At 39.4% G+C, this 12,215-nt stretch overlaps 1 protein-coding gene across 1 annotated transcript in view; it reads left to right on the top strand.

The window, feature by feature from the left end:
* si:dkey-234i14.2 (heterogeneous nuclear ribonucleoprotein C) overlaps positions 1–12,215 on the top strand; it is a 39,447-nt gene that overhangs the window by 15,060 nt on the left and 12,172 nt on the right. The gene's annotated exons all lie outside the window — the stretch shown is intronic.

Here is a 12,215-nt window from a genome sequence, read left to right as displayed (position 1 = left end):
TTTCTGTCGCCTGGACCTGAAAAGCTCACTGTCAGCACAGAGAGGTAATGGGGGTTAGCGGGGTGAACAGAGGAGGTGAATAGTGAGTGTGTGTGAGTATATAAACAAGTGTGAGTTTTTACAAAGAGCACTACGGTATTTTAGTAACCCCACTGACCCTCATGATTGCAGATGAACAACAATGGAAATGTACGTAATGCATACGAAACTGTTTGTCAGTTTGTTGCAGGATTTTGCACAAAATAATTTATTTTCAGTCTGTAAAATGTCGCAAGAGGTGGAAACCGAAAAGCCAGCTTAATCGCATCTTTAAGTGGACATCTTGTTGCTTCCTGTCCTTTGCCAAAATTCCCAAATAACATCCTTTTTTTCATGAAAACCAAAAACAGACAAAACCTTTTTTTTGACCTTGGGGTCCCATGAGGAACAAATTCATGCACATGCACACACTTCAAAGTTTCCTCCTTTCAACTTTACACTCCATTTATTCTTGCAATCTCACCTGCAGATGAAAGTCCCTCAAATGTCAGTCTCGTACACCTTCCCCCACATCGATGTTTCCATCAAAAGAGTTTAAAAGGGTCATTCGTCAACTAAATACATTCCTTTATTCATAACACGCACCTAACATCATGGTTATCTGTAGACAGATGAAACACTAAAACTCAAAAGTACCGCACTGTGTGCCATGTATGTATTAAGTACAACAGTACAGACAAGTTTCTACATGCGTTTTTGTTCATCTTAGATTCACCATAAGCTCCAGGTGCAAGATTCAAAAGACTAGATCATAGACTGTATATAAGAAATGGGCATAGTTATCATGATTTCACTTTGTGGTTTATTGATTTGGACTTCTGAAGCCTTTTTGTTATGGGGTGGGGGGTGGGGGGTGGGGGGGATTAGTTACAGAAATGAAAAATGTTTTTTAAAAATAGCCATTTGATGAACTCTAGTTTTTGGCACTTCTTTGGGATTTTTGAGACCAGTGGGCTACCACACGTTTCTGAACAGACTTCACATGAATTTTCACCTTTAAAATTTACCTCGTGTTTTGTTTGAGTATATTAAAATTTATTGGAATACCCTGTTTAAAAATTCTTGACTGTGCATATGTTAATTTGCATCATAATAACAATATGCTATTAAAATTACTTGATGACTGCACAGTACAGAAAATAAATTGGAAGGCAAATCCATTTCTTCCATAAGTCAGTTCTGTTCATTATTTTGCAACATTTTCTGCAATGACTCACTGCAAAAACAGATATTAAAGGGAAAGCTAACATGAAAGAAAATGCTATAGAAAATCTCTTATGTCACATAAATTTATTTCCCTTATTTTTTTAAATGTATGTGTAATTGTTTTTCACAAATGCAAAGCCACATAAATCACACAGCATGCGGTAATCATTAGTTGTGCATTAGTTAAAAACTTTCGACAGTGTCTGTTTGACCATTTAGTTCTGCTGCATTACTCTTAGATTTCCTTAAAATTCTGCTAACGACTCGGTTTCCACAGCACCATGCTGCATACTTTTTTCTCTGAGCTGTGCAAACACAATGTCTTGAAGTATTACACTTGTCTCCCTCCTTTTAGACACATGTGCCACTTGATTCATCTGCCGCTTTTAGTTTTTGTGTTAGCAAGAGTCAGACAGATACAGGGAGGTTGTTGACAGAGCACTGCTAATGTTAGCTGAGGTTAAAATTTTGTCCAGTGAGGTTCGTGGACTGCAGTCTGAAGTTGACTCAGCAAATGTCAGTCCTGTCGATCACAGTTAAAACCACAGACGGCTCTCGTGAGGGGCTTTCTGAATGGCAGCTTATCGTTTGCCCTAGATATCCTCTAAATGTTCATGTCCTCTCTTGCTAGGTGATGTGGAAGATGACTGCGTTTTCTCCATGGCTAAATGTGAAAAGTCTGACTAGACACAGCTGCTCACACACGCTGAAAGCCGTTGTATTTTTGTTGCATTTTTATGACAGCGCCTTGTCTTTATTGCTTTTCTTTTGATAGACAGCAAAGATGTTAATTTTAGCTCGGTGTAACCATGCTGCTTTGCCCTTTATGCAGTTGAGCCAAACTGACTTTTAGCTTTTAATTCTTCAGTAATATCAGGACAGCAGCATAGTTCAGAACATGGAAACGATGCAGGGGCTTGACAGAGTTGAAAGGGCTGGAAGGATTAATTACTCCAGGCAGCTTTGGTTAACCTTTTAAGTTAGCACTTTAAGTCGGTTCTGATGGGGGACCTTGTTAGTGGAAGTGTCTTGATATTTCTGTTCCTTTCACCCCTGTGGGTAATGGCTGGATTGGAGGGGTGCCGTGCATGTCACTTGTCACCTTCCCGTGTAATGCTGCTAATTAGCACTAAATAGCCTGATCTCTGAAATTTCCAATTACTGCTCCCAGTGAGACCCTGAGCTTTTGATAAATAACACCATACTAAAGCAGTTGGCCCTCCTGGAGAGAAGCCACACATATAAGTCTTCAAAGAGGTACATGCACCACATTACTTCCAGTCAGATGACATGTTAACAAGGACCTGTCCCCATTTCCTTCACACTCCTTTATGAGCCATTATCCAAAAGCTCCTTTCAGAGTTATTTTTTGTTGTTGTTGTTTTTTTAAAGAAGAAGCTTCATTCTTTTATTTTATTGTATGTCGAGCTGTGTGCAGATGGTCTTAAGTCATGCAGAAGAATTGGACTTATCCCTCTCCCAACACCCTGCCTCCAGGAGGATCAGGCCACGCTGTCGACACTGCTGAGGAGAGACTGTTTCTAGCTCTCATACACGTGGAACTAAAGCCACATTTATCTGCATATGCACATATTTATGAAGTGCATACATACCTACACCCACATAAGGTGCATGCGCGCTCGCGCTACAGCCACTGTAGAATTCACCCAGTCACAGGGTACACTGCATGTCTTCTCCTCATTTAAAAAAATGAAGCTTTTGTCTCTGATCTTTTGTTCTTCAACTTGTTTTGTATTTCTGTGTCAAACAGAGGCCAGCCAAATCTAGCACCTGATCAGAGTGAATATGAATATGAAGTGTTTTGTCTGGAAGAACAAAACATGTACAGTATTATTTATTCATGTGCTGTCCTACTACTGAATGCTAAATGAGCAATTAGTATAAAAGCTGTTTGGGCATCTAATCACAATAAACACCTGCACTGTAAAACCATCTGATTTAAAAGGCAGATTATGTTTTTTGTTTTTTCTTTAGGCATATTCACAGGCCTGCTAGTTCTCTTGTTCCAGTCTACTGTATCCGCTCTATAGTGTTTTATAGCTTTCAGACATTTTAATTTCAGTGTCTTCAACTGTGCGATCAAAGCCTATCTGCAGTTGTGTATGTATATATGCATTTTCCTTTGTGGGAAAACACAAAATGTAAGAATCTGATTGTCAGCTTTCCGTCGCTGTTCACTGGTAATATGTCTAAAGTCCCAAAATGGATGAGAATAACTTCCAGCTCATATTCTGTAGCTGGATGACCGATCAAACAATAACCATACCAGGCCCTACCCCTGCCATGGCTGATCCTATAAGCCCAGCCAGGAATGTCCACACCCTGACAGCTGTGGGAGAATCTGACTCATTCTGCCCAATGTCCGCATCCTCCTGTCTTTAACAAATGCTCCACTCACCCTTTCTCACTGTCTCTGTATCCTTCATTCTATCCACTCTGGTTTAAGTGCTCTGGAACGGTGGCATTGCTCCGTTCTGTGATGTGAGTGTTAATTTACCGCTGATGATCACTCTTATAAGAGGACATAAGAGATTACTTCTGATGGACATTTGGGCTGGAAGACCAAATAGGGAAAGCGCCTTTCTCCTGTACGACACTCTTCATTGAGTCTCCTCTTCAGTGATGCGTGCCAGTCGTCTATATGAACTGCCTGTTATGCTCCACCTCTGCTCCTGCTTCCTTTCCAATGCCTTATTGATGCAGCATCACTCCCCAGCTCCTATCTATTAATTTACTACTCTTCTGCACCTCCTTTTGATGGTGATACTGCCAATCAAACCTAAGGAACTGCTAACCATACAGGGCTATTAAAAAGAAGGGCAAGAAGGATGAGTGCAATCTGACACATAACCCTTGCCTGTTTACCTGTACTTCTAAGACTGAATGAAATACTCAGGCCATAATTTAACCTTGATGCATGCAATCAATCAATCAATCAATCAATCAATCAATGCTTTATTCGCCACGTGCAGGTTGCCGTGCAGTGAAATAGGACCCCCCTGACCTTAGACACACAACACAGACATCACATGGGGATACAGGTCAGAGATCGATAGTGTTACAGAAAAACACCCACTGAAATATACACTACAATGGGAAAGTACAAGAGGAAAAAAGAGACCTCTACTCATGCTGCGCTCCTGGGAGGACAGCATGAGAACAGGAAACAAAAAAACTCCTCAGCACAAAAAAGCACATAAATGTCCACAGCACAACATTATGGAACACGTGACAAGCCACAGGGTCGGGTGGGGGGTGAGGAATAATCCGAACACAGCAGCCATCCTGCCCAGCGCTACCATTCCAGCGCGGGCTCAGACCCGCCGTGTTCCCAGAAGGGAACAAGCATCGAAGGCGTTTGGAAAGGGAGGGGGGGATGAGTGTGTGCATATCAGTGTATATGTATGTGTGTGCGTGTCCAGAGTTCAGCTGAGACAGTGTCCTTCGCCCTGCTAGGCTAAGCAAACAGTCTTCCAGCCAACCCAGGTGGTGTGATGTTGTCATTCTTGTGCTCAAAGAGCCGATTCTGAGAACTCACGACCACAGTGAGCCTCCCCAAGATGTAATCCAATTTGCGCTCAGAGATGTTATTCCAAGCGAGCCCTTCCAAGATGTAATCCAGTCTGCACTCAGAGATCTTATTCTGAGTATTCACGGCAGCCGTAAGCTTCTCCAAGATCTTATCCGTGCTGCACTCAATGAGCCCATTTTGAGAAACTCACGCCTCTTCCCATCGTTTCAATCCCAGCGGGCAGCCTTGTGGGGGTCTGAACAGCCAGTTCCGCTTTCTTAATTTTTCGATAAGTCAGGGCCAAGCCAGCTCCGATCAGCAAGAACCCTGTTACCATGGTTCCGAATAGGTAGATATCTTCAGCACTCAAGCTCACCCAAGTCCAAACTTCTCGTTGAGAAAGGGGTGTCAATTGCATTTAGGGACCAGTTGATCAAATCCATAATTCCTCTTTTAGGTTTTAGAGAACAGACTGTGAGAGAGTGTTCCAGGGAAAAAGTAATAAAAAAACACGAGACTAGACAAGGACATAAGAGGCTAAGCAGGGAAGCTAAGGGAGAGGAGGAGAGGAGAAAAGTGTGACCGCCTTCGTCAAGAGCAAGAGCAGAAAGCCTGATAAAAATTTATGAACTCAATGAGTTACCATTGGGTTGTAGCTGTATAAAACCATCCTGGAGTATGGGCAGTATATTCAAGTAATGCAGACCAGTGGGCCAAGCAGTAAGGGATGTCCATAAGTAGATTGCACAGTGATGTGCTATTGATTAGCTACTGTCGAATGCATGTCATTGATTGAACAGCAAGGTGTGTGATTGCTGCATATTGAAATAGGTTCTCTGGAAATGTATGCTTAGTAAAACGTTAGAATACAAAACAAAAACTAGTATTTAATGGCTGTGTGAGGCCATCAGGCAGCAAGGCATTAATTCTAGTCTCAAGCACATTTAAGAAAGATGTGCTTACAAAGGTGATAGATGAGGCAAATTGAAAAACTGTCCTGCAGTCTGACAACGCAAAATTCCAAATAATTTTTAAATGATATTCCCCAGGCTAACAAGGAGAGGAACCATGCAGTTGTACTTTAGTTAATGCTGACGCTATATGCAGGTTTTGTAACTGCCTCGTCTATTTCATCAAGACACTGCCAAACTACTTTCAGCAAATGTGACAACAACTTTGCTCAGTAATAAAAAGAGCTTGAGTGCTATTTTATAGAGATGCACCAATGGCAATTTTCTTGGCAGTTATTCATTTTTTTCCCAAGTGCAAAAGCCACAACACTGATAACAGTTTGAAGCATAATTAAATGTGCATGCTGCATCTATCAAATAGGCACATATTTGTAGTTTATGCAGAACAGTTGGCAATGATTGTCATCTCTGCACAGGCTTAAACTGACCACATTATATAAATCCATCAGAAATCAAATAAAATTGCTCTATAGTTCGTGTATATATACAGTATAAGTAGATGTGGCTCTGTATGTTGAAAGCAAGCCATTATATTGGAGTATCTTAGATGCATTTTACAAACTAAAAAGGACTTAGGGAAATAAATTAAAAATGTGAGTGGAATGGAGAGAATACAAGTGACAGTGATTAAATGAAAGCGAAAGAGGGAGTAGATTAGCTCAGAGTCCATCCTTAGAGAGTGCCTGATAGGGTGAACAAGCTGCCAGCACTCCCTTCATCTTCCCCTCCTCCCCCGTCAAAGCTTCTCTGCTCTTATCTTCATCACGCTCACCCTTAATATATCATGGTTTCTCTTTCTTTTCTTTCTCTCTTTGTGTCTCCTCTCATTGTCAGTCCATGAGCATGATTGTAGTGCCCCCCCCCCCTTTTTTTTTTTTTGTGGCAGGGCATAATGAAAACTCCTATGTGATAGTTTTTACACAGAGTAATCTCATTTCTTCTTCACTGCTTGCTGTTTCCAGTCTCCCTGAGTTGGTGTGGGCTGTGCAATGTGTTCCCTCTTGATTATTCAGCTGTGTTTTGTTTTCCATATTTTTCACTGTAACTGAGTAGGGGGGCATGGTGACTACTGAACTAGCAATTCTTATTATGCAAAATGTCAACAAGACAAATAAATAAGACTTAGTTTTTCCATATTCTACATGTTTTGTAATTGTAATGTTAACTGGACTCCTGTACTAACAAAAAATTGCAATTACACTGAAAAAAAGTATTCTTAAGAATTGTTATTTACATTAACGTGAGCTTGTCTGGGATGTTTACCACCCTACAGTTTAGCAGTCTGTCCTCGGGTTCCTTGAGCTACGTTTTTGTCATGTTTCACTGCGCTACACATTGACATACCCAGTGTACAATAATAACCTAGCTGACCTTTGCCTTTCCATCAGAAATGATATGGAGCTCTGGGAGTCAGTGCTGAGCCATTAGGGGGAAACGACACCTACAAGCATCAGAGACAGGCTCATAAAAAGATTCTTGTCTTCCATTCATTTAAATCCTCACTTGAAAGAAGTTTTTTCATCATTATTTAAACTTTTCGACACACCAGAATTAGAGGTTTCCTTTCTTTTCCTAAATTGATTCCAGTTTTCTTTCTAACTATAACTGAACACATGCAAGGAAAGACAAAATATTGTTTTCATGGCAAAATGAACAATTATACTTGACAGTTTCTTTCAAACTGCAGTAAGTTGCTTGATCTCTCACTGAAACAAGTAAAAATAAAGAGGTAGAAACAATTAACTGAAACTGAGTTGCTGTACACCCACCTTTACCTGACATATTTTACTATAGCAAACAAAAGATGATGCAGTAGATTTATATAACAAAACAAAAGTTATGCACATAATTTTCTAGTATAATTTAATAACTTCACCAGATAACAGGACATTGACCTTTGCTCATACTGAGGCTCTTACGATGGCTACTGGCTTATGGCTGATTCTGAGCTCGGGATGGTATTACATTTAATTACATTTAGCCAACTTGTGGCTTCTTTCACTGCCCATGTTCAGCTGGGTAATGATTTAAGTGTGATAAAGGTTTGTTGCTATGGACATTTTTGTGGTGCTCCTCCTGTGGTTTGCTTTGGAGAACTTTGTGTCGTCATTGACAGTGAAGAGCTTCCATGCTAACAACATGTTAGTGTGTCAGTATGAGTGTGACTGTTTGCCTGTGCCACTGTGTGCGTGATGTGCATGCATAAAATGGACTTGCTTCTAGTCAGACATGCACGTGGCTGATTGACCCATCTAAGGTCAAAATGTTGGAATCAACCAATTCCAGTCCCTGGCTGGTCAGTCTGTGCATCTCTAATCAGGATGTCTTATTTCTCCATCACATACTAATAAAGATTACAAGTAAGAAGTTTGTAAATGGAAAAGACAGGATGGTTTGAGTATTTCAAAAACTAATGATCTTGAATAACCAGACTGGTCCAGAATAAATGGCCAGAGTTACTCTGATAATGATTTCTACAGGGAGAAAAGCGTACGATGAAGTCAATACTAACTATTTTAGCAGGTGGGCCAGAACAACAGAGGACCACCTGGGATGATGCTTCTGTCCACTAAGAACAGAAAACTGAGGCTTTAGTAACAACGGTGCATCAAAACTTGATAAATGTTGTCTGATTTAATGAGTCTTCATGACTTTAAAAGCTTTGATTCATCCACTCTTGTATCAACAACTCGCACTAATGGTGGTCATGTAATTGTGTTGGGGGTGTTTGAGCCCTTTAGTACCAGCTGAGCATCATTTAAATCCCACAGTCTACCTGAGTATTGTTGCTGAACATGTCCAGCCCTTTATGATTGCAAATTGCTAATCAGCAGAACGTGGCACCGTGTCTCAAAGCTCATTTTGTCTTGTTTCTTGAGCATGAGAATGCATTCACTGTAGTAAAATGGCCTCCACAGTCACCAGATCTCTCTCCAACAGAGAGCCTTTAGCATGTGGTGAAACAGGAGCTTTGCACCATGAAAGTGTTACCCACAAATCTGCAGCAACTAAATGATGTCAATATGAGAGATGTCTCCTGAATCTGCGTCATGGAAAATTAAGGAGGTTCTGATGGGGAATCCAGTGCAGTCATTAATTAGTTAGTATACATGCAAGTAAGTACAAAGGCTTTTTTAGGGGGGGGACATTAAACTGTATTAAATAAACAAAATGGAAAACACATTAGTTTGAAGCAAAATGAAACTTAAGCATTCAAATATGCATTTTTTATTCATTCTAAACATATAGACATGTTTTAACACCTAGATCGTGATCAAAACTGTTAATATGAAGCATAAAATTTCATGTAAAATAGAAGTTTGACTTATTTTTAAGGCTTAGACAAAGTTGTTGTAGTTTTTCTTTTCACTGTCACTCACCACTGTCAAGAATTGATTGTCAGTAAAATGTAAAAACTGCCTAATTTGGTTCTAAATTAATTGAACTACATAACTAGTAATTAAACACAGTACACACAAACAATATACACAAAAATATACTCACATACAATTTCCATTGAATCTGTTAAGTTGTGATGGTGTTTTGCCTTTGGTGGGAGTTTATGTTGGCGGAAATCCCTGGGATGCTTTGTTTACAGAAACAGATTACAGATGCCTGATCTCCACATTCACACACGCGCGCACACACGTACACGCACGCGTGCAGCCAGGCAGGCTTGTTGAGGCTAAAATGATTTATAGCCAGCCATGTCTAATGGATTGCTTTGGCACTTGAGAAATTATGAAAAAGAATTAATTAGCCTTTAGTGACCCTGCTGTCCATCTGCCTCTCTCTCTCCTGGCAGAGGCGCTTGGCTGATCACTTTGCATGTAATTACAGGTTAAATGGGCTGTGCTTACCTGTCACAGATTCATCTTCGCTAAATCACATAAAAAATACCTAGGTGTATCATTACTGCAGTATGGTGAGATTTTAATGGGCCAAACACTATTACAAGATAAATAAAGAGTTTATTATCCAACATTTATGGGTTAGGTGACAGCTAATCACTCTGTATGACTCGTACTGTTTACGTTGTAAGGTTGTTACTGTCTAATACAAAAGCTAACACCCAACAAAAGGATAATTTTTATTGATCAAAATAAAGTGACCGAGTGGAAATGAAACACTATAAAAGCTTTAATCAACAAAAACAAAGAAATCATTTTGAATTAGGCCTTCACTATTTGCAATTTACATAATTTAACAAATAAGAAATACTTGCCATAAAGCCTTGCAAACAGCCAAAGGTAAACCAGAGAATCTCACAGCAAAAGAAACGAACAGAACGTGAACAGCAGCTTAGTTCCCCCTCAGTGGGGATTATGGTGAATAGCTGTTATTTTCTCTCGTCTAGTTGAATTCACTTGGAGAACAGAAAGCCCTGTTCGGGTAAGAAGCTGTGGAGTTGCTGCTTCCCTTTGTCCTCCTCTGTCCTCAGTGTGTCCTTAACTGCTACAAGGATAAAAGGCAAATTCACTAGAATTGCTTTCTTAATTTTATACCTTCAAATGTCAGAGAATTACATATTACCTAAGAAAATGAACTAAAACAACTTGTAGACCTTGTTCATATCAAATAGGCTAACAGAAGGCCATCTTTAAATTGGATTGAAATTGCGCTTTGCATTTTTGGCAAGTGTACAGCTCAGGCATGAGTACATGTTATGAATTATTTTGTGGTTTCCTGTCTCCTGAGCTCAGAAAACCAGCTGGTATGAGACAGAAAAGAGTCCGTGAGAGCGATACTGGAGGAGATGTGATTATGGTTCACTCCAAAATAAGCCTACACTTCAGATCAACACAAACACACAGTACTAAGGCTGAGACGTTATTATGTTTGTCTTGCTTTGTATGTAATTCTGACTGTGTGGCACTCACTTTAGTCCCCTGATGTTTCTCCTTACACACAAAAACACCTCCTCTTTGAGATTAGCTGCATAACAAGAGAACCACAGCCGCCCGTGAGCGACAGATAGGCAGATGGCAGGGACTTTGGTTTTGGTGACGTCTCCTGAAAAAATGAGATATACGAATCGAAGGTATACATAAATGGCACAAGCCAACAACACAAATGAATGAATTAATACAATTTCATACCCCATCTTCATATGCACCAAGTTTTCTTGCACCCATTTCAATAAATTTCAATATTCTTATGTTAACAATGGACCACAAAACTCCTGGTACATAAGAGAACCCCATCTTGATGTCAAACCCATGTAGAAATATAAATCAGCTAAGCTCTAAAGAACTTTTTACACTTGGTTTATTCTCTGTCAGCTCATTGTTTTGGGTTTCTGGCTAGCAGCATCACAGCCTTGGTTTTCATACAGTGTAGGTTTTGGCTGCAACAGCATGTTATTTCTAGCAAAAGGGCTCTGATCTACCGCACACACTGTAGTCATCACAGTGGAGTAATTAGTTATTAGTAATTAGTTAGTCATATTCAGCTGCATGTGTTGTAGATTTATATTGCATAACCAACGGCAGGATGCAAGACACAGGTGTAGAACATAAGGTGAGCTTTTTATGCTTTAGTTTAGAGAATTTGAAAGTCCAAGATCCAAAGAACACAACGTATGAAACGTTGGGAATTCTGGTTTTACAGATCTAAGGAATACACAATTACACAGACGACACAACAAAGGACAAGGGAAGACTGAAACAATGTATAGAACAGATAATGAGGATGGAGAAAAGAGGTGGAAACCCACACACAGCTCAATCAAGCAATCAAGAAAACAATCAAGACGACAAGCAGGAGAAACAAAATTAGACAAGATACAGAAGATCAAACTACTACCAAAATAAAACAGGAAGTAAATGAGTCAGATAAGCAGGAAAACAAGATTAACTTGACTCGGAAGACAGAAGAAGGCAGGAGAACATTCAAAGAGATAAGACAAACACAGAGACAAGACTAAAGGAACAGATTGGAAACACAAAATGGAACTAACTAAATACAAACTTCAAAGTTACCTCTAACTAAAAACAGGAATTTAAAAAAATAAAATATAAATGGAGATCATTATGAATCCATACAACTCATGAAAAATAACACTTGAAAACTGTATGAATAGAACGGTAAATATTAAAGAGAAACATAACTCACAGAAATCCAATGCAAGGACAACTTAAAATGCAAGTCTTACATAATTGGTTAAATATATAGGAGTTATTTTTTGTTTCAAAAGAAACAAAGAATAGAAATCAAACACATCTCCTCTCATCTTCAAACAAAAATGGATCATGAACTCAAAAATTAAAAACTCTACGGCCATGACATTAGTTGCTAAGAGACTATATTTATAGATGTGATATTGGGAATAAATCTTGCAGAGCAAAATAAAATAAAATAAATGAGTTAATAATAGGTACTAATAATATTCTTGTAGGGTATTTACCTTTCAACTTTTGTGATTTGGCGCTAAATGAATTGAATTGATTTGACTTGAATTGAATTGA

Source organism: Simochromis diagramma, unplaced genomic scaffold, assembly GCF_900408965.1.
Source record: "Simochromis diagramma unplaced genomic scaffold, fSimDia1.1 OVJJ01000603.1, whole genome shotgun sequence".
Lineage (NCBI taxonomy): Eukaryota > Metazoa > Chordata > Actinopteri > Cichliformes > Cichlidae > Simochromis > Simochromis diagramma.
Note: the sequence above shows the minus strand (reverse complement) of the source record. Positions and strands in the feature narration are given on the sequence as shown.